Source organism: Rattus norvegicus, chromosome X, assembly GCF_021556685.1.
Source record: "Rattus norvegicus strain SHRSP/BbbUtx chromosome X, alternate assembly SHRSP_T2T, whole genome shotgun sequence".
NCBI lineage: Eukaryota > Metazoa > Chordata > Mammalia > Rodentia > Muridae > Rattus > Rattus norvegicus.
In genome coordinates, this window is record NC_141554.1 from 70,871,201 (window position 1) to 70,894,612 (window position 23,412).

Sequence of the window (23,412 nt, forward strand, 5' to 3'; positions counted from 1 at the left end):
GAGAGAGAGAGAGAGAGAGAGAGAGAGAGAGAGAGAGAGAGAGAGAGAGAGGAGAGAGAGGGCGCGAGAGAGAATTTCTATGATTCTAATGGAATGATGAATGCCACCATAAATGTTGACAAGAACATGTAGTCAAGAATTTGAAAACAAAACATGCAGACAAATTCTACAGTACTGTAAATAAGTATCATTGAATTTGTATTTTTCTGTTGTGTTATTCCCATACTTGGACTCAAAGGTTATAAATTTCTGAAAAATTCATGCCAAGTACAGAGACAAAATGTTATAAAAGAAATTATTTCTTGTTCTGGAAAAGAGAAAGTAAAAATTACTGAAGACTAGACAGTAGGAGGAAATGTCCCCATGTTTCTTTGCCTTTCTACTGTAGAATGTTCATAGAATTCCATAGGAAAAGAGAGTCTCTTTTGGGCCAGAGAAATGAGACTGTGGACAAAGAATGGATACTAGATATGCTCTCATATCTATGTATGTGAGTTTGTTTCTCTGTGCATCCAAATTGATCTGTTGTTCTCTCTCTTATTTCTTTCACTCTTTGGTATTCACTGCAATAATAATGCTATAAATGATGTAAAGTGATGTTGTTTTTCATATCTGATAAGATTAATCACTGACAGAATGTATGTGAAGAAATTTATGTATGACTACCTGTGTTCACTTCTTTATTGAGTATGTATGTGTAAGAATCTACAATAATTCAGGAACCATAACTACAGAGTAGAGCATTGCACAAGTTACATGTTAAACTGATTACAAATCAATTCTAGAGAAGAGGAGGGGGGATAAGACAAGGATTATGGAAATGGGTGGCAAGAAAGTGACCACTGAGATGGATATTAAGCAAATTAATGAAAAATTAAATTTTAAAGTCCAGAATTTTGAAAACTGACATTAAAACTATAGAACAAGGAATAAAAGGTATGCAATATATAATAAACCACTACCAATGTAAAACTATTAATCGCAATTATTACTGAGCACTTCACTTACACCTGCTATTTATATCTCTTTTTTATTAGACATTTCATTTATATTTACATTACTGTTTTTGAAGAACTATTTTTATTGGATAATTTTTATTTACATTTCAAATGTTATTCCCTTTCCCTGTTTCCCATCCATAAGCTCCCTATCCCATTCCCCTCTGCCTTCTTCAACAAGAATGTTTCCCCTCCCCAACCAGCCTCCCTTCCTGCTTCCCTATCCTAACATTCCCCTACACTGTGGGGTCCAGCCTTGACAAGACCAAGGGCTTTTCCTCCCATTTATGCCCAAGAAGGCCATCCTCTGCTACATATGCAGCTGGAGCCCTGGGTCTGTCCCTGTTTAGTCATTGGGTAGTGGTTTAGCCCCTGGGAGCTCTGCTTGGTTGGTATTGTTTTTCTTATGGGGTTGAGAACCCCTTCAGCTCCTTCAATCCTTTCTCTACCTCTTCCAATTGGAACCCTGTTCTAAGTTCAATGAGTTGATGTTAGCATTCACCTCTGTATTTGTCACACTATGGCCGAGCCTCTCAGGAGACCAGTATTTCATGCTCCTGTCATCATGCACTTCTTTGCTTCATCAATACTGTCTAGGTTTGGTGGATATAGATATAGATAGATATAGGTATAGATATAGGTATAGATATAGGTATAGATATAGGTATAGATATAGATATAGATGATAGATATAGATATAGATATAGATATAGATATAGATATAGATATAGATATAGATAGATATAGATAGATATAGATATATGGACTGGATCCCCAGATCGGGCAGGCTCTGAATGTCCATTCCTTCAGTCTCTGCTCCAAACTTTGTCTCCATATCTCCTCCTATGAATATTTTGGTTTCCCCTTTTAAGAAGGACTGCAGCATCCGCACTTTGGCACTTTGTCCTTCTTCTTGAGCTTCATGTGGTCTATGGATTATATCTTGGGTTATTCGAGCTTTTGGACTAATATCCACTTATCAGTGAATGCACACCGTGTGTGTGTGTGTGTGTGTGTGTGTGTGTATATGAGACTGGGTCACTTCACAGGATGATATTTTCTAGTTCCATCAATTTGCCTATGAATTTCATGAAGTCATTGTTTTTGATAGCTGGGTAGTATTCCATTGTGTAGATGTACCACATTTTCTGTACCCATTCCTCTGTTGAAGGGCATCTGGGTTCTTTCTAGCTTCTGGCTATTATAAATAAGGCTGCCACAAACATGGTGGAGCATGTATCTTTGTTATATGTTGGAACCATGTTATATGTTTGGGTTTATGTCCAGGAGTGGTAGAACTGAGTCCTCAGGTAGTACAATGTCCAATTTTATCTTGGATATTCTGATCTTTTCAGCTAATATCCATCTTAATGTGATGTGAGTCTTGCTATATTGACATTATTCACTGTGCACAGATGATTCTCTTGTGAATACTAGAAGAAAACCTAATTTATTGGTATAGAGATACATATTTCAAAAGCAGTTAAATACTGTGTCCATTTAGCATACTAATAGTAATTGGTTAACCCTAGGCTACATGAGCTTCCCACACATAGGTTTGTACTTTACATACAGTACCAAGAATATTTTTCTCCTGTGGCTTGGTTTTAAAATCAAATACAAAAAAAGCAGTTAACTGCATCATAGCACTCATTCTACTTTTGCACCAGTAGGCACATCTTTATAGGCTATTCAAGTGTGTGGGTTGCAGAGTTCACAGCTGGATATGACTGTCGATGACTTTTTCAACTACTGCATAGCGCCTTCTTGAATATGAACATTAACAAGGAAGATTCCAGGTTAGTATCACCTTGATTTGTCCAAATTTGTAACTACTGTATTTGGTGTTTTCAGCAATGATGCTTATTTGTTTGTTCATTGTTTTTCAAACTTACAGGACTTTGCATATACATTATGGTTTCCAGTTCTGTATTTTATAGGGTTTCTGCATATGCAAATATGTGTATATTTGTATGTCTATGTAGTTCTTTAGCTTTTTGGTGGGCTTTTTCTTCTGCTTGCTTCTTTTGTGTTATTCTGGTTTGTTTTTATTTTATCTCTTTTTATTTTTTATTATTATTTTCTTAGATGACTGTTTCTTTAAAGAGAGATAAAGAAAGGGAGTAGCTGGTCAGAATGGCTAAAATAAAAAGAGTCAAGTGATAACACTTGCTGACAAGGATGTGGATATTAGCTGTAAAATACAGACCCAAAGAAACTAAACATAGGCCCAAGGTAGATTGTTGAATCTTACTCAGAATGGGGAATAAAATAGTCATAATAGATAGAGAGAGGGCACTAGATGGGAAAGAGAGTGGGGAGATGACTTGGGGATTCAAGATCAGGTATGCGGAGGGACAGGAAGATGTCCACATGGAAATCTGCAACTGACAGGGATGGGAAGGTAGGGGTCATCTCCTGGAAGAGACAGAGATATGGGATAAGGAAAATGCCCAGGAATCAATGGGTGACCACAGCTAAGAATCACAGTATTGGTAATATGGAACATGAAAAATCTATTTCCTGTAGTCAAGTAGGAACCCCAATAGTGCAATAGAAAAGGTAACTCATCCACAAAAGTTTCAACCCAAAATGTATCCTGCCTATAAGAAATGCAGGAACAGAGGATGGAATAGAGACTGAGAAAATGGCCAAGCAAAAATTGGCCCAACTAGAGATCCATTCCATGGGCAAGCACCATCCCTGATACTATTAATAATATTCTGTTATGCATACAGACAGGAGCCTAACATGACTGTCCTCTGACAGAATATACTCGGCAACTAGCTCAACTAGATGCAGAGACCCAGAGCCAAACATTGGGTGGAGCTGGGGAACCCTAATGGAAGACTTGAGGGAAGGATTGAAAACCGTAAACATATATGGGGGGGGGGTTCAACCTCTTCTCTAGCCCACCAACCACCAGAGGTAGTGAAAAAGAAAAGTAATTAGAATACTGAGGAAGTAGACCTGTTTAGAAATAGTTCTTTGGGGCAATTCTAATCATTATTGTTCTCAGCCCAGTCTACTAGCAAACACCAAACATGAATGAACAACTGAATACCAGTCTGCTTGACAGATACCACACAGAAATCAGAAACTGCAGTTCAACCTAGAAGATACCACAAGGCCCAAGTCCACTGAAGAGGCAAGAAGCCACATGAACCTCATGCGAAGTTCTTTGGCAAGATTCTTTCTATGAAGTGAGGTTCTCTGTATTAAGTCACCACAAGCAAAGCACAGCAGTGCAATGTAAAGTGAACCAATACATGCTTTTCAACAGCAAAGAATAATAAGGCAAAGCAAGGCAAACAAAAGCTTGAGCTCCTACTCTCTGTGGGGTCACATTTATATTCCCTCTAAACATAAAGCATCTCTCATGCATTTGTTATTACAAAATATATTCTCACCTGTGTCTGCTTGCCAAAACATTGTTCCATGTGTATGCTTTAGCAAAACATCTTTTTACCCATGTTCCCCTAGCAAAACATCATTTGACATAACTGACTTTCCAATGAAGCCAGAAGTTCCCACTTCAGAGGATCCTGAGGGGGATAGAAACTCTACAAGAGCACCAACAGGCATAACCTGGACCCTTGGGGCTTCTCAGAGATTGATCCACCAAGCAGAAACCATACATAGACTGGGCCTAAGCCTCCCACCTCCTGCACATATGTAGCAGATGTGCAGTTTGGTCTTCAGTGGGTCTGAAACTGGAGCAGAAGCTTTCCTGTCTTTGAAATCCTTTCCTTTCACTTGGCTAGCTTGTCTGGCCTCAGTGGAACAAGAAGTATCTAGCTCTGCAGAGACTAATGTGCCTGGGAAAACTATATTACATAGTTAAAGGAGAAAGAAAACTGACCGTGATATAAATAAACATTAAAAATAGGTACAACAAATTAAATAAAAGACAAGAAACAGATGGTCATGATGCCAAATGTCTTTAATCCCAGCATTTGGAAGCAGAGAGAGATCCCTGTGAGTTTCAGGCAAGCTTAGTCTAAGATTCCTGGATGACCAGGACAATAGAGAGAGACCCTATAGCAAAAAAAGAAGAAATTCAGGAAGCAACATTTTGGGCAGAAGAGAGGAATAGGTGTAGCCAAGATATTATAGAAAGAAAAATAAATCTAAAAATATTAAAAAGCTGAATGATATTATAAAGACACAGAAACATAGGCACACACACACACACACACACACATACACACATCAAAAATCAACAATGCAATGATTCCACATTAAGCACATCTTTCAGAAATACCTTTAAATATCAATGGCCTTAATTTTCTAACTGAAACACAGTCTATTTCAATAGATCAAGAAACAAAATCTATCTTTCAGTTGTCAATAAGAAACACATATGAGCATCAAGATTGGCATTGTGTTTGGAAAGAAAGGACAAAGTATTTCAGTCAAAAATGACCAGTAAGAAAGTAGGTGTCATTATCCCAATAGCTTTCAAACTAAAACTAATCAAAGGAGATAAAGAAACTTAATTTCAATCAAGGGAAAAATTACTCAAGTAGACATTACTACACTAAACATATATGTACCAAAATATGAAGGACACACATTCATAAAAAGTCTAATGGTAAAATTAAACATAGAGATTAATGCAACTCCTTAATAAGAGGTAATTTCGATACCTCATTGTCTCCAATACAAAGGTAATCAGAGCAGAAAATAACAGACATATTAAATAAATGACATAATACTTCAAGTTTATGTAACAAATGTCTACAGATTATTCCACCAAAATATCGTAGAATATAAATTGTATATAGCAACACACAAAATCACCTCTGAAATAGAACACAAATGGAGGGATCTAGAAACTATCATCCTGAGTGAAATAACTCAGTAACAAAAGAAAACGCATAGTATGCACAAACTGATAAGTGGATATTAGCCCAAAAGTTTGGAATACCCAAAAAACAATTTACAGACCATAAAAAGCTCAAAAAAAAAGGAAGGCTAAAATGTGGATGCTTCAGTCCTTCTTAAAAGGAAAAATATTCACGGCAGGAAATACAGGGACAAAGTTTGGAGCAGAGACTGAAGGAAAGGCCATCCAGAGACTGCCCCACCTGGGGATCCATCATGTATATATATATACAGTCACCAAACCCAGTCACTATTGCTGAGGCCAAGAAGTTCTTTCTGACAGGAGCCTGATATGGATGTCTCCTGAGAAGCTCTGCCAGAACCTTACTGATACAGATTAAGATGCTTGCAACTAACCATTGTACAGAGCACAGGGACCCCAATGGAAAAGTTAGAAAAATGCCTGAAGAAGCTGAAAGGGTTTGCAACCCCATAGTAAGAACAGTAATATCAAGCAACCAGACTGCCCAGACATCTTGGGAACTAAACCACCAACCAAGGAGTACACATGGAGAGAATGGAGAGACCCATGGCTCCAGGCACTTATGTACCAGAGGACAGCATAGTCTGGCATCAATAGGAGGAAAAGCCCTTGGTTCTGCTCTTCTCCACAGTGTAGAAGAATTCCAGGGTGTTGAAGTAGAAGTGGGTGGGGGGAGTGGGAGAATCTTCATGGAAGCCGGGGGAATGGGTATGGGAGAGGGGGGAAGGGAATAACACTTGAAATATAAATACAAAAATATCCAAATAAAAATTAAATATAAAAGAACAAAAATATAAACCCACTAGATGGGAAAATAATAAAATTTAGAGTCATATTTAATGAAATAGAAATGAAGGAATTTTCTAGTTCCATCCATTTACCTATGAATTTTATGAAGTCATTGTTTTTAATAGCAGAATAGTACTGCACTGTGTAGATGTACCACATTTTCTGTATCCATTCCTCTGTTGAAGGGCATCTGGGTTTTTCTAGATTCTGGCTATTATAAATAAGGTTGCTATGAACATAGTGGAGCATGTGTCTTTGTTGTATGTTGGAGCATCTTTTGGGTATATGCCAAGGAGAGGTATAGCTGGATCCTCAGGTAGTGGAATGTCCAATTTTCTGAGAAACCTCCAGATTGATTTCCAGAGTGGTTATACCAGTCTGCAATCCCACCAACAATGGAGGAGTGTTCCTCTTTCTCCACATCCTTGCCAGCATCTGCTGTCACTTGAGTTTTTTATCTTAGCCATTCTGACTGGTGTGAGGTAGAATCTCAGGGTTGTTTTTATTTGCATTTCCCTGATGACTAACGATGTTGAACATGTCTTTACATGCTTCTCAGCCATTCAATATTCCTCAGTTTAGAGTTCTTTGTTTAGCTCTGTACACCATTTTTAATAGTGTTATTTGATTCTCTAGTGTCTAACTTCTTGAGTTCTTTGTATATATTGGATATTAGCCCTTTATTTGATGTAGGATTTGTAAAGATCTTGTCCCAATTTGTTGGATGCCATTTTGTTCTATTGACAGTATCCTTGCCTTACAGAAGCTTTTCAATTTTATAAGGTCTCATTTGTCATTTCTTGATCTTAGAGCATAAGTCATTGGTTTTTTTGTTTAGGAAAATTTTCCCTGTGCCCATGTGTTCTAGGCACTTCCCCATGAGTGAGCTGACCCAATCACAAAAGAACACACATAATATGTACTCACTGATAAGTGGATATTAGCACAAAATCTCAGAATACCCATGATACAAATTATAGATCACATGAAGCTCAAGAAGAAGAAAGGCAAGCATGTGGATGCTTCAGTACTTCTTAGAAGGGGGATCAAAATTAATCACAGGAGGAAATATGAAGACAAAATATAGAGCAGAGACTGAAGAAAAGGCCGTCCAGTGACTGTCATACATGGGGATCCATCCCCATGCAGTTACCAAACCCAGTCACTATTGGAGATGCCAAGAGGTTCATGCTGACAGGAGCCTGATATAGCTGTCTTGAGATGCTCTGTCAGAACCTGACAAATACAGAGGTGGATGCTTGCAGCTAACCACTGAACTGAGTACAGTGTCCCGAGTAGAAGAGTTAGAGAAAGGACTGATGTAACTGAGGTGGTTAGCAAACCTATAGGAAGAACAACAACATCTACCAACCAGACATCCCTCAGCCCCCAGGGACTAAACCACCAACCAGAAAGTAGACATGGACAGACCCATGGCTCCACTTGCAGATGTAGCAGAGGATGTCCTTGTTGGGCATCAATAGGAGAGAAGCCCTTTGTCCGGTGAAGGCTTGGTGCCCCAGTGTAGGGGAATGCCAGTGCAGGGAGGGAGGAGGGAATTGGTGGCTGGGGAAGACCATCATGGAGGCAGGGAGTGGGGGATGGGATGGGGGTTTTCAGAGTGAAAACTAGGAAAGGGGATAACATTTGAAATGAAAATATAGAAAATATACAATAAAAGAAAAAAATTAAAGAAATAAAGGAATTAATTGAAAGACTCAACTAATCTATGAGCAAGTTCTTTGAAAACATGATTTCTTGATTTAGCCATAAAACAAAAATTGAACCAGGAAGAGATTGACAACATAAACAGATGCTATTACAGGTGATGAGATTGAAGTAATGATAAAAGTCAATCTCACTTAAAAATCCAGAGCAAGAGAGCTTCACAGCAGAATCGTACCATTCATTCAGAGAAAATCTATGTCCTTTACTTCATAGAATATTAAAATGACAGACACAGAGGGATCACTCCCAAACTTCTTCTAGGAAGCGAATTATCATACTAATACCAGACATAAATGCAACAACAGCAAATGAAAACTACAAGCCTGCTGAATTATGACCTTAGATCCAAAAATGTTCAATAAAATACCTATAAACTAACTACATCAAAAATTATGTACCTTGGGCAACTTGACTTTATCTAGAGGTATAATGATGATTCAATATGCAAGAGTCAATAAATGTAATATTCCACAAAATAATAGACTTTTTAAAAATTTCATGATCATCCAAGCAGATACAGAAAAAAATCTTCTAAAATATCCAACAGGATTTATTGATAAAAGTCATACAGAGAGTAGGACTAAAGTGAACATAGCTCAATATAATAAAAACTACAGCTAGGCATGGTGGTATAGGCCTTTAATATCAGAAGTTAGAATGCAGAGCTTCTCTGTAAATTCAAGCCTTGTTTTGTCTACAGAGCAAGTTCCAGGACAGCCAGACATACACAGAGAAACCCTGTCTCAGAAAACAAAACAAAATCTAAAACAAAAAACTAGCAATATCCAAAACTACCACCATTATCAATGGAAGGAAATTTTAAAGTAATCCCATTGAAATCGGGAATGAGAAAGTAATCAGAAATCCCCACTCCTTTTCAATCTTGTGCTCTAAACACTAGCTATATCAATAAGGCAAGAAAAGAAAATTAAAAGGATATAAATCAGAAAAGGAGTCAAATTCATTCTTTTTGCTAATGACATGGTATAATAAATCTCAAAATTCTACAGGAAAATGTTTAGCACTAATCAACATTTTTAACAACATGGCAAGGTACATAATCAATATTAAAAATGAATAACTTTTTAGTTTCCTACATATCAATAATAAACATACACAGAAAAATATGGATATACTCTCTTACACAATGACCTCAAGGTGAAATAATGTTTTTGAATGAACTCTACAATGAAAACATTGAATGTCTGAAGAAATTTTTAGGAAAAGCCACTAAAAAATGGAAATGCATCCCATGTTCATAATTTAGTAAAACTAATTTTGTGAAATTGATCATTATGACAAAAAGCTATTTACAAATCCTATACAATTTCAATCAAAGACTCCATCTCATTCTTCACAGAAATTAAAAAAATAAAACTGTCCTAAAATTAAGAGAGAACCTCAAAATATCCAAAATAAACAATACAATTCTGAGGAAAAGAATGAAGTTATTTCTATAGATCACAAAATACATTACAGACTAATAATAATAATAATATCAATAATCATTACTGTCACAAAAAGACATATAAAATAATGAAACAAAATTGAAGACCCTAACATGATAGCACACAAAAATGCAACAGTTAAAAAAATGGCAAAAAGAAATACAGTGACAAGAGAGGGAAAAAAGACAGCATATATAGCAGTGGTGCTGAGGAAATTGGATACCATAATGCAGGAGAATGAATTTAAACCTATATCTTACACTTTGCACTAAAACTAATTTCATATAAACCAAGACCTAAATATGAAACCTGAAACACTGAATCTACTAAAAGTAAACACTGGCAAAACCCTACAGATATAACAGAGGAAACAGCTTTATAAATAGGTTACCATTTATCCAAGAATTCATGACAAAATTGACAGTAGTTCTTTATAAAAACAAAATAACCCTTTGCATAGTGAAAGACTGCATCAGCTAAGTGAAGAGAGGGCCAACAAAATGGGCTATCTATCTAAACAGGGATTAATATCCAGAATATATAAGGAATTCAAAAATCAAAGACTCAAAAAATATGATTCATTTAAAAATGGCTTAATGATCTAAATAAAGAATTCTCAAAAAAAGTAAAAATGACAAAGTAATATCTCAAAATTGTACGCCATGCCTAGCAATTATGGCATTATATATCAAAACAACCATGAAATTTCTTCTTGTCCCAGTCACAATGGGAAAGATCAACAAAACAAACAACAAATGTTGGGAAGGATTTAGGGGAATGTTAACCTTAATTCATTTTAGTTGGGACCACAAATTAACACCGATGCTCTGGTATTCAGTATGGAGAACTTTCCAAAAGCTAAAAAGAATTCTACCATACAACCCGGCTATACCACTCCTTGGCATATGCTCAAACACTAGTCATGCTACTCCACAGATACTTGCTCAGGCATGTTCTTTGCATTCTAATCACAATAACTAGGAAAAGAACACAAAATAAATGTACTACAACTGATCAATGGATAATCAATAAGTGATACATGTATAGTGTGGAATGCTAGTCATTTAAAAAATAAAGAAATTCATGAAATTTTAAGGTAAATAGATGGAATTAAAAGGATTATATTTATTGAGATGAGCCAGACCCACAAGAGCAAAGGTCACAAGTATTTTCTTATCTGTGTTTCCTAGCTCATGTTTTCAGATTCAAGTATATAACCAAAACGACTACGGAAACCAGAAAATTAAAGGAGCACCATGGAAGACAGTAGAAAGGAGACTAGTAGGGTTCAAGTGCAAAATGGTAGATATTTAATTGAAAGGTAGAAATAAATACAGAAGGATGGTAGATAGTAAATTAATAGTAAAGATATCTGAGAAGATCATAATAAATCATATTATTAATCAAATAAATTACGTATAACACAAATAAATGAGTAAATATACATACACCTAGAGAGTTTAAATTGAATTTCCCTATCTGAGCTGACAATGCTTCCTTAGAAAAGCATAGACCACTTAGCAGAACTCCCCACAGCAGCCATAGAAGCTCTCTCTTTTGACTTGGGTGAAGTTATCCAAGAGACTTTGTAAATAAACAACCTATTGCTGTTGGCCTAGATTACCCTCCAAATGTGCAAGGCAAGTTGCTATTGACTGACACCATGCACTTTAGACCCAGGTCCTAGAGGATCTGAGCAGTGACCAAGGGAAGAAAGCAACCAACAGTGCCACACAAATGTGATAACTATAAACCACAATAATGACCAACATGGGAGGAGAGCATCATGGGTGCAACAGTAACATGTATTTCTTGGAGATAACCAACAACTCTCTAATTAGGGCATTGGGCCATTTAATAAGAGGGTAATCTAGGAGAACTGGGACTAGCCACTAAAAAGTTCCAGATGCCAGGTAAGTAAGAGTCTCCCAGGACCCAATGGGGGTGACATTTACTGAAATACCCAACAAGGGGAGAGAGAACCTGTAGAGTCTATATCCAATATAGGCACAACTCCTGGCTAAGGGTTTGGCCTACCCAGTTAACTCAAAAAAAATTTTTTTTCTTTTTTTTCATCAATATTAACTTGGGTATATCTTATTTACATTTCGATTGTTATTCCCTTTCCTGGTTTCCGGGCCAACATCCCCCTAACCCCTACCCCTCTCTTCTCTATGGGTGTTCCCCTCCCCATCCTCCCCCCCATTACCGCCCTCCCCCCAACAATCACATTCACTGGGGGTTCAGTCTTGGCAGGACCAAGGGCTTCCCCTTCCACTGGTGCTCTTACTAGCCTATTCATTGCTTCTTATGAGGTTGGTGCCTAGGATCAGTCCATGTATAGTCTTTGGGTAGTGGCTTAGACCCTGGAAGCTCTGGTTGGTTGGCATTGTTGTACATATGGGGTCTCAAGCGCCTTCAAGCTCTTTCAGTCCTTTCTAAGATTCCTTCAATGGAGGTCCCGTTCTCAGTTCAGTGGTTTGCTGCTGGCATTTGCCTATGTATTTGCTGTATTCTGGTTCTCTCTCTCAGGAGAGATCTACATCTGGTTCCTGTCAGCTTGCACTTCTTTGCTTCATCCATCTTATCTAGTTTGGTGGCTGTGTATGTATGGGCCACATGTGGGGCAGGCTCTGAATGGGTGTTCCTTCTGTCTCTGTTCTAAACTTTGCCTCCCTATTCCCTGCCAAGGGTATTCTTGTTCGCCTTTTAAAGAAGAAGTGAAGTATTCGCATTTTGGTCATCCTTTTTGAGTTTCATGTGTTCTGTGCATCTAGGGTAATTCGAGTATTTGGGCTAATATCCACTTATCAAGGAGTGCATACCATGTGTGTTTTTCTGTGATTGGGTTACCTCACTCAGGATGATATTTTCCAGTTCCATCCATTTGCCTACGAATTTCATAAAGTCATTGTTTTTGATAGCTGAGTAATCTTCCATCATGTAGATGTACCACATTTTCTGTATCCATTCCTCTGTTGAAGGGCATCTGGGTTCTTTCCAGCTTCTGGCTACTATAAATAAGGCTGCTATGAACATAGTGGAGCACGTGTCTTTGTTATATGTTGGGACATCTTTTGGGTATATGCCCAAGAGAGGTATAGCTGGGTCCTCAGGAATTTTCCCTTTCTAAAGGAAATACAAAGAGTGAAGCAAAAACTGTAAAAAAGGCCATCCAGAGACTGCCCCACCTGGGGATCCATCCCATCTATAGCCACCAAACCTGAACACTATTGCTGATGCCATGAAGTGCTTGCTGGCAGGAGTCTGGTATAGCTCTTCTCTGAGAGGGCTTTGCCAGAGACTGACCAAAACAGAGGTAGATACTCATTGGACTGAGTGAAGGGATTCCCAATGGAGGGGTTAGGAGAAAGGACTGAAGGAACTGAAGGGGTTTGCAAACACATGGGAAGAATAACAATATCAACCAACACCAAACAAGGCTACAAACTACAAACAAGGCTACAACTATCAACTACAACAGCTATCAACTATCAACTACAAACAAGGCTAGTTCTGATCCCACATCAAGGAAACATCTCTTTGCACAAATATAACCTTTAGTGAAAACCTGAGCTAATCAGAATTAAGAGAATAGAATTAGTGCTCAGTTCCAACTCATATAACAAATCCTAAGGCTCAGGTTTCCTAGCACAAGAAGGACAGAAAGAGTGTAAAGTCTACAGTAACAGGAGGGTTATTACTATATTTTCTCCTAGAAATGTCTAAGAAACTGAACCCATGAAGTCTCATTAATATGCTGCCTTAACAATAGCAACACCAACAGACATGATAACATGGATGACAGGAAGCTCATAAGACCTCAACCTTTGATGTAAGTCTAGAAGACACTAAAGAATACAGAAATACTCTTTCCTAGAGAAAGATAATCTCCCTCCAGATGGTTATGCAATATCAAGTGGTCAGCTGTGAAATTATATACATGTAGATAACATTGAACAGACTGATTAGGGTATGTATAGTTGTGTTGTAGATGTATCAGTTGAGAATAGGCATCAGTTCTCTTCTCTGTACTTTGATTAGTTTTTTTTTTAATAAAGGTCTATTTGTTGGAAAGAGAAGTGTCATTGATGTGGGGTGAGAACTAGACTTATCAGTGTGTATAAGGACAAAAATTTTAGAATGTATGTTTAGGAATCTCTCTCTCTCTCTCTCTCTCTCTCTCTCTCTGTGTGTGTGTGTGTATGTGTGTGTGTGTGTGTGTGTGTGTGTTTAGAAATTAAAGAAAAGTAGTCATCAAATGAGTTTAAAAGAGAACAAAGCAGGCATATTTTGAGGAATGGCATTGAAGGAAGAAAATTATATAATTTATATTATAACTTCAAAAAGTATAATATTATTATGAACAAAGAAAAAGGGAAGTAGGATAATTTAAATTCTTCAAAATTAAAAGTATAAGTCACACAAAAGACATAGAATTATAGTTATTAGCAAAACTTTATAGATGCTATTTTGTCAAAGCACTAAGAAGTAAAAATAAGTACATCCAATAAGGATGAAAATTTATCACCTTAGAAAAGAAATAAAAAATATGATGACAGTGGAAATTCTGTAATCACCTTTTTAAATTATGGAAGGAATTAAAGCTAAAGAGATGTTTAGAGGCCTAAGAAAAATACGAACCAATGTAAAAAAAGCTAATTTGGGGAAGTATTTAATGATTAATTCAATGATGAAAGAATCTATGCAGAATAAAATAGAATAGAATAGATACAAATACACCAATTTAAAATATTTATTTTAACAGAATTTTATTGTGGCAAAATATATTATCAAATTTGTGCCCTACTATAGATTAGATTTAGTAGATGAAGAGTGTGCTCTTTGCATTTTTGTTTTAAATAATCTCATAAAGACCTTATGCCCATTCTACATTGAGAGCCATTGAGAGACGACGACAAATATGACTGAGGACAAGACAATGTGAGGTGGGCAGCATATTTGAGAAACATAACCTGCAAAGGATGTATTTGAGGAAAGTATATTCAGTCATTACTTTAGAGTATAAAATATACAGTTGTAGGATTGAATTAAACGGAAAAATTAAGCTAGAAATAAGTCAATATAGTATTTTGCATGATTTTGTATTCCATGTCATAGAATTTTCTATTTACTCTGCAGATAGTCAATAAATCCGAGGAAACTTTGGATGAAATTATGATATATTTTATTTGTTCATCATTTAATTTAATAAACAGTGTTTATCCTGGACTTGGTAGTTTATGCTAGCCACAAGGCATTATGATGCTAAGAAGAATAGTGTACAAGGGGTAAGTGTGGAATGAAAAGGCCCTGTGCAGAAATTCATGGAACAATTTTAGAAAATGATAATGGATAGAAAAATTGATAATAGCCTGACTTAAGCTAATGGAAATGGGGCTGAGGAAAGAGAAAAGTGGCTACATAATAAAGAATTTGAATTTGGATTCCAGTATTTAATGAACTAATGGAAGCAAGGAAGCAAAACTTAGAGTCCTAGAGGATAAATGGTTTAAATTGAGCTTTCTGGATAGATAATGGTGACAAGGAAGTGTGGGAGAAAAGAGGAAGTGAGTAAGAAATTAGCAAAGAAAGACAAAAAGAGCAGCTATTTCTTACAACAATTTAGTCTTCTTGATAATAACAGAATAATTGACTTTGACATGAAAGAGGAGGGTATTTTCAAGGCCATGGTTTAATAACTTTAGTTTTCCTTATATTCAGAATCAGATAATCCTACACAATATGGAATTGGGGTGGAAGACATGGGAATATCCTATGCACTATAGTGTTGAGAAGCATCTTCTCTCCAACTGGATTTCAGTAGCACTTTCACAGTCATAAAAATAAAAACTTTCAGATATTTACAAATATCTAGGTGGAAACTCTTCCAATTTAACAGCAAACTTCCTCCCATGTCACTGTTGTATGTTGACACAAATTATTAAAATTACCTAGTACATTGCTACTTCCTGTCTTCCTTGTTCATATCCCACTCCCCTGTTCCTTCCAATATGTTCCATGTTACTCTTCAGCATCAAGGATTGCCTTACATATAAGTAGACCTTGACTCGGCTGTGGGCAAGCTATGTCTATTCTCTCTGGTCAACATCCCTTCTGTATTTGTTAGCAGTATTTTTAAAAATTGGAAAACATTTTATATCTTCTTTTTTCTCCATCTATGTATCTTAGCTATTACACCCTAGTCTACTCCAGAAAAATATTTTCCCTTCTAATAGTGTTAATACCTTTCAGATATTTATAGAGGACCATGTGGCCTATTCTCTGTGCCTCCCTACCAACTGTGTCTCAAAAAGCATAGTTCCATTAATCTTTCCATGCCAATCAGACCTTCCCACTTCATAAATCATGTCTACAGTTTCTCCCTAACTTCCCTCACTGTGCATTCATCATTTGGAGCCTCTGGTGGCCCTGCACTAACTTGGACATCCTAGGAGGCATCTCATCAAAGTCACGTCATTCCCTGACACAGTGTCTCTCAGAACACTCCTGGAAATAACATTGGCCCCTTTCAGTTACCTTATCATATTGCAAAACCATATCTAATATGAGAAAAGCTCATCCTCACACACACTGTTACCCAATCCAATGGAGAACCACAGGTTCACATGTCTGAGGCCAAAAATAATATATGATTGTGGATAGTGGTAACGTTTCCAGGAAGCATTCTTGAACTGAGAAGAGCTGACCACTTTCTCTTGAACTGTTCTATCTTCTTAGTATTCCACTTATTATGTAGAACCCACCACTTCTAATCTTTGTGATGTAAATACTTTCCTGTACATGAACTTTCTTCATTTGGGATTTATGCCCAAGCAACTCTAATTTTAAGGACTGAAATCTAATACCATAATCTTTGCACACCAACAGTAGGAGCTCACTATCTTTCCATATTAGAATACAAAGGATGAGGAAAGGCATTTCTACTAATACTGTACTTTAGGAACATATTCAGGGGAAAATGAAATGAACAGTTTCCAACAGTCAAAATGTCCTGACTGTCTGGTATTCTCCAGTTCAGAACTTCAAAGTTAGTGAGTGAAGGTGTAGACCACGGACAAAAGAAATTTATAGTATTGTCTCTAAGATGTAAGTATAAATAATATAAGTAGTATGATGCAGCCATAAGAATGTTGTGAATAGGACATAATAATAGAAAAATACTAATTGTGAAAAGACTATAATGTTAAGTGGGGAAGAATGGCAGCAAATAGGTTAAAAGTTTATTTATGTTTTTGAAAATCTCTAATAAAATTTTAGGTTAAAATATACTCCAATTCTAAAAAGTCTTAATATTATATAGTACTTGAATTATAGGAAATATTTAGACTTTTCTATTTGCTCAATTTGAAATTCAATTATTTTATTGTAATAATAAATGTGTGCTTAAGTTTATATTTAAAATGCAAATCTATAAGAATCCCTCTAAATTATATTCAAACATATTTATTGGATATCTACTTTATGCCAAGTAGTTCAGTAAGCACCAGACCACAATGAAGAAATAGCAGAATATCCTGTCTAGAGGAATGAAAAGGCTTCATCACAGGGTTTTAAACAAAATAAAATAGACATTTGTCTATTACAAATGTCTAGTTAAAAGACTTATGTTCCCTTTAAGCATGAGTTAACTTCTGAATCACTCCCAGAATTGTATAGCCCCAAACCATTGGTTAAATAAAGTCTTAATAAACTACAACATGAAAATAATAAAGACATCATTTTCAGAGATGATTATAAGCTTATAAGTCAATATCTTCCCAACTGACAATTTCACTCCATGGAAAAGAAAATCAAGCAATGACATCATACTCTTTACTAAATTCTAAGAAAGGAAGAGAGGCAGTAAGTTTAATGAAAGGATATGGTATTGTTTCAGAAAACTTGCCATTATAATCTGATTTTTACAAATCCTTTTATCCCAAAGGGCCATACTTACCTCCTTTTTGAATGTACAGGTTGGGCAAGAAAGCTCTAGCAATCAGATGCAGCTCCTCAATATGTTATGGCTTGCAAATTCATTCATGTCGTATCCCTTTCTAGTTCCAGCTTCCTATGGCCATAACATTATGACACTAATTGAAGATAAGAGGAATCAAGGCACATGCAAGGAACACATTCAAAACATAGTGGTTAATGGGTGAATCAATGTGAGTCATAAGATTACCTTCCCACAGGAACTTCATGAACACAATGAACATACATGCAGGTGTTGATTCTAAGAAATATGTGATAGACAATTGGGCCTACTACATCCTTCTGGTCAAGACTGCACGATGATCCAACAATTCTCCTCAAAGGGTAAGCTAATTCCTCAAAAACAAGAAGCAAGGAATGACAATGAGTCCCCTTGCCTGAAAGTAAAGGCAAGAAAGCAGGACCGATAGAGAAGCACCACTTCCTAAACTCTCTAATCTATGGCCTTCTGAGGTTTGGCTACTGCCAGAGAAATCCTTACCAGGAGATTGATCCTCATAACCAGAAAAATGGTCTCAACAGAATTGAACTCCTTGCCCTTAAGAGGCATGATCTGATTCTGAGAAAACTTTCTTTACACACCCTCTGGTCTTTCTCAACTCCTCCTCTGAGCAATGCTGGCGAGGCTGAGGAATGAAAAGCACCAGCTGGAACAAGCAACAGAACCTTGAGCATTAGAACTAGGTCAGGTCTCAGGGGAGTTCTGTGGGGGACCCTTTCCATTCCTCTGAGACTTGGGCTGAAATGACACATTGGGTGTTTGCAGGGCTGAAGACCTAGAATATGGACTTGTTTCCTTTCTCTTTTGCTAGTTTGATTACTTCTGCTTGCTTGTTTACAGTTCTGTTGGGAGACTCAGGGCAGCAATAAGACATAAATGAGAAGATGTGTTCATGTTGGGCTCAGCATTCCTAGGAATGCTTTCAGTACAGTTTGCCAGAAGGATGTTCCAGCTGCAGCCAAAGCCTGACAAGAAGCTCTACAGAAGGGAAAAACAAAGGAGCCAGCTCAAAGTGGATCTAAAGTCTGCCTCACTTCAGATTTCTCATTTGACATCAATCCAAATAGGCAGATTGATTCAGTAATAGAGCAAACATAAACAAATGTCCCAGCCTGGTACAGGATAAGGCATACATGATTGAATAGTCTCTTCCTTTATCCTTAAAGCTAAGTAAGTATTCTGCACTACTTCCAAGAAAGCACAAAGAGGAACTTGTCTAGCACACTGGAGTTGCAGTTATACAACTCTAGAATAGTATTTGGCAGATATGTAACATGTGTTCAATATGTATACATGAGTCTACTGAACACGGCTGTGTTGTTAATATTAGGAAACTATGGCAAGTCGGTTATAGTCTCTGGTCTTTAATTTTGCTATCTGCAATATGAAAATGATATTTACTTTCCTACTTACCTAGTGAAATACCTGCTGAACATAAAAAGGAATGCATATGTCAGTGTTGTGTATTTGTTAGATGTATTCACTGTTGTTTTTAGAGGCTCCAGGTCAAAGCAATTGAGCAACAGTTGAAATAGGCTTCAGATCTACTGGTTTTCCTCAACTATGAGGGAGGAGTCAGGGAAGGCTAGTCAATGAGAACTTGAACTCCTTGTTTTGCAATTTCACTCAAAAGATGATAAGGAAGACCTAGACAAAAACAAGAATTTTGAAACGAACCTAAAATAGAAATATTCCAACTCTCTCTGTCTTAGAGTATTTTTAATTCAAGGCTGAGCTGTTCTTTTGTACAAAGACAGTTGCACATATTCTAGAGTTGGACATCTTACATTCATATGTGGCCCCTTTGTGAAATTGTATGCTACTCACTGCATTTTTCAATTATTTTATTTGCAAATATGGGTGATTGTAGTGAACTTGAAAGGGTTAAGATATAAATATATGTTGTAAATGTTTCCAGGCTTAAATTAAACATGTATTAATGTAAGGTGAGCTATTATTAGTATCCTAGAACATATATAGCAGTTCCATATTTTTGAGGCATATGGCACAAGGATGATTACTCCTTTTTAGTTTCTGCTCTTTTGAACTCATGGAAACTACTTGAACAAGTATTTTTCTATGGTGTTATGGTCCACCAATTTGCCACTGGCCTTCTAAGCTACTCCTTTTTTGCTGTAATAAAGCAAACAACCATATAACAGAATGATTCACTCTTTTCTGACCTTCTTTCATTTTCTTAAATTTATATACAAGTTAATTTTTCAGAAAAAACACAACAGCACAATTTTTGAAAATCATTGAAATGTCACCTAGTCCACCTTTTACAAAATTATGTTATTCAGAATTTTATCCCAAGTACACTAAAGAAATTGTCTACATCTTGTTCTTTTAGTTGTTTTCCTGTGCCTTTCAGAGCTCCCTCTTTCTTTCTGCTATTTAAAAAAAATGTGTTATTCTCAGGCAGAATAGAGGGCAAGGTTAAAGAGCAAGGAGACAGAAAAGAGAGAGGATAATATATCAACCAGCACTAGTTGGCAATACTACACAGTGACAAGATGATGATCTACTTCAAAATTCCTACGTCAGTCCTGACATTGAACTTGTCCCACAGCCCATAACACAGAACTGAGATTAGAACCAAAGGATTTGTCTCATACTCACCTTGGCAATCATCTCTTTAAAACTTCCTTTATCAGTTGACAGAGAAATTGGGGCCCACAGAAGTTCAATGATCAACTATTAAACCTGTGAGAACATAGTTTTATAGAGTTCATTTTCATTTCCCCAACCTCTTTCTTCTCTGTGCAGGACACTATGTTTGATTTTTCTCTTTTTTATTTCACCTAATTTTCAAGACATGGACATAAGACAGTTACTGGACAGAAAGGGCAGAATATATGCACCTTATAGAAAAATAACATTAAAAGGTATGTCTCAGGTTACTCAGTCATTACTCAGACTTATTTACAGAAAAATACAGACTTATTACTTCATAATATCACAACGAGGAAATAATATTGACAAAAAAAATATTCTGTTTTGTGAACATTTCTTAAACAAGGAAACCTGTTTTTCAGATGTCTGTATTGCGGGATGTTCACCAGAGAAGACGACTCTTGGACACAGGTTTTAAGGCCCAATAGAAAGTTTTTATTACCTGGCCAACAACTATGCTGGGTGTTTTGGATCCCAGTGTAATCCCAAGTCTTTCTCAGGGAGAGCTCTTGAGCACAAAAATCATGCCCTGGGTTGAGATACTTCAGGTAACAAAGAACAGTTAGCCAGAAGGAGAATGGCAGAAAGCAAAAAGTAAGACTAGTACTATTAGCAACATTTGCAGGAGTATGGACTTCGATGGATTGATCTTTGTTCTCATTTTTGGCAGGTGATTCTATTTACATGCCCAGTTTTATGGCCTGAATGTTACTTCCAATATGGAATCAGTTGTGCTAAGGTCTATGAGCCTACTAAGGTCTTTGGCTCTGTTATATTCTGTAGAATCTAATCTATAAAGCACTTGAAAGTCACACCTGCCAGCTACATCACTGAACATAGCTTATCAGTGTTTCCTTTCCTTAGCGATACATGGCAGCAGCTTTTAAAACCACTTTTATATGTAGCAGAAATTGCAATACTAATCTGAGGATCCTCAAAGTACGTTTCAGAAACTACTTGCACAAGAATCACCTGGGAAGCTAATTAACCATCCAAATGCCTATCCATTGTCCAGGCATGCTGCACTGGGAATCTGCTTTAAAATGGTTCAACAAGAGAAAGATACTGGAAATCTTGACAAGCATGCTAACAGTCCAATTAGCTCAAAACTACAAAACCACTTACTTTAGGCCAAAAATAAAACAAAACAAAAAACCTGCTGCCACCTTTCCTAATATGTAACTAGAAAGATCAACCTAAGATTCAATCATATTCATATGTTGATAAGTGAAATATTTACTGCTGACATAAATGATGCTTTGTGAAATAATCAAAATATCTTTGTTATTTAAGTAAATGTAACAAATAATGGCAGTATATTGCAAGAAAAAGTCAAGGTATTTTATTTCATATTAATTAGGAAGAGAAAAAAATTTGTAGAACCTGTTATAGGGAGAAATGAGATATAAAAGAGCAGTTGGATAAAGATTAACTATGAACTGATGGTTTCTACAGTTAGCATGTAGCCAATGAGCATGTTCTTTTTTTGCCCTCAGTTATTTTGTAAGACAGTATTTGTTTTTATTGTTTGTTTTCTCAAAATAGGCTTTCTCCTGTAGTCCTATAGTCCTGATTGTCCTGGAACTTGCTCTGTAGAGGGTTGACCTAAAACTTAGAGATGTACCTGTCTCTGCTTCCTAGCTATGGGAAGTAAAGATATGTGGCACCACTTTAAGAAAAGGACCATCTTATATCCCTGCATCTCATGAAACACATTTTGTAGATTAGACTCTCCTCAGACTCACAGTGATTCTCCTGACTGTCTCCTGAGTTCTGGAATTAAAATATGTGCCATTGCACCTGGCTTTGAGAGAGTATCTTAACTGATCACCAGGTAACCTTGCTCTCACTCTGCACAGGCTGGCCACAAACTTGAAATATTCCTGTTTCAACCTGCCAAGTACTGGACATATAAGAAAGTATAATACTTGGCTTTTATTTCAAGGTTTTACCTCTGTGAGAGAAGTAATTTAAGAAATATATACTGATTATATCTTATATGTCAGGCACTGTTTAAAGATCTGTGTAGGCAATGATATACAATAAAGATTGGATATAATAAGGTTTAGTAGCCAAGTATGGTAGTTATTTTGAAAGAATGCACTTACAGAACTATTTGGCAGTATATAGCAAGGATACAAGGATACAATGCTTATCTAATGAACAATGGAAAATGATCATGAATAATATCAAAAGCTTCTCACTATACAAATGAAAACTATTCTTTAGATATAGATATTTTCTATGAAGAAGACTTGAATTAACCTTTGTTAAGTTCTTTTAACCCATGAACTCTATGTGCGTGTTGACTTCTTGGCAAACTTATCCTCTAGAAAAAAAAAATTGTCCAAATTTTATATTAACCTTTTCAAATACTATTCTTCAAGTTATGTACCTCATTTCAATCCCTCACCTCCATGTTTTCCCTCCACATAAATATATTTTTAAGAAAATCCTGAGAGCAGAGTTGTATAGAGAAAATGGAGTATAGTTGTGAAGAATATTAATTCTAATTCTGATGCTCCTGGGAAAAATCCCTTCCCCTCCTCAGGTTCCACAGTATTAAACCAGAAATGAGGTCTATCATGTGCTGGTTTCACAGTAATGCCACCCAGTTAACATCTCTCTCCCTAGAGTGTCAGCTATACTATATTTTTATGTCCTGTCCTGGGAGTGAGAACACTCAAGGGCAGTGCACTGCTTGAGAATCTATAACCAAACACAGATTATTTGACATTGATGAGACACCAAGTTCCATGATGAAGAGGGTGACCCTCAACAATCCCAGAAAGAAAAGAGGGAAAGAGAAGTCCTTCTGGATAGACTTCCCTCCAGACAGGGCTTGAACTTTTAGGTCACGCAAGAGCTCTACATGGGCCTAAAAGCAAGTATTTTCTTGTTGGT

The 23,412-nt window shown here is 36.6% G+C and overlaps 2 long non-coding RNA genes across 5 annotated transcripts in view; one reads left to right on the forward strand and one right to left on the reverse strand.

The window, feature by feature from the left end:
• Positions 1–18,386, reverse strand: part of LOC147998251 (uncharacterized) — a 120,810-nt gene extending 102,424 nt beyond the window's left edge. Inside the window, exons 1-2 of the long non-coding RNA XR_015646572.1 lie at positions 18,313–18,386; positions 17,794–17,929 (exon numbers count right to left, since the gene is read on the reverse strand). This is a non-coding gene — a long non-coding RNA (uncharacterized LOC147998251). The remainder of the gene's footprint in view (positions 1–17,793; positions 17,930–18,312) is intronic.
• Positions 1–23,412, forward strand: part of LOC147998252 (uncharacterized) — a 177,582-nt gene that overhangs the window by 97,968 nt on the left and 56,202 nt on the right. Inside the window, exon 3 of one of the 4 annotated variants that reach the window (XR_015646569.1) lies at positions 18,032–18,155. The exons of the other annotated variants lie outside the window; for them this stretch is intronic. This is a non-coding gene — a long non-coding RNA (uncharacterized LOC147998252). The remainder of the gene's footprint in view (positions 1–18,031; positions 18,156–23,412) is intronic. 4 annotated transcript variants of the gene reach the window in all.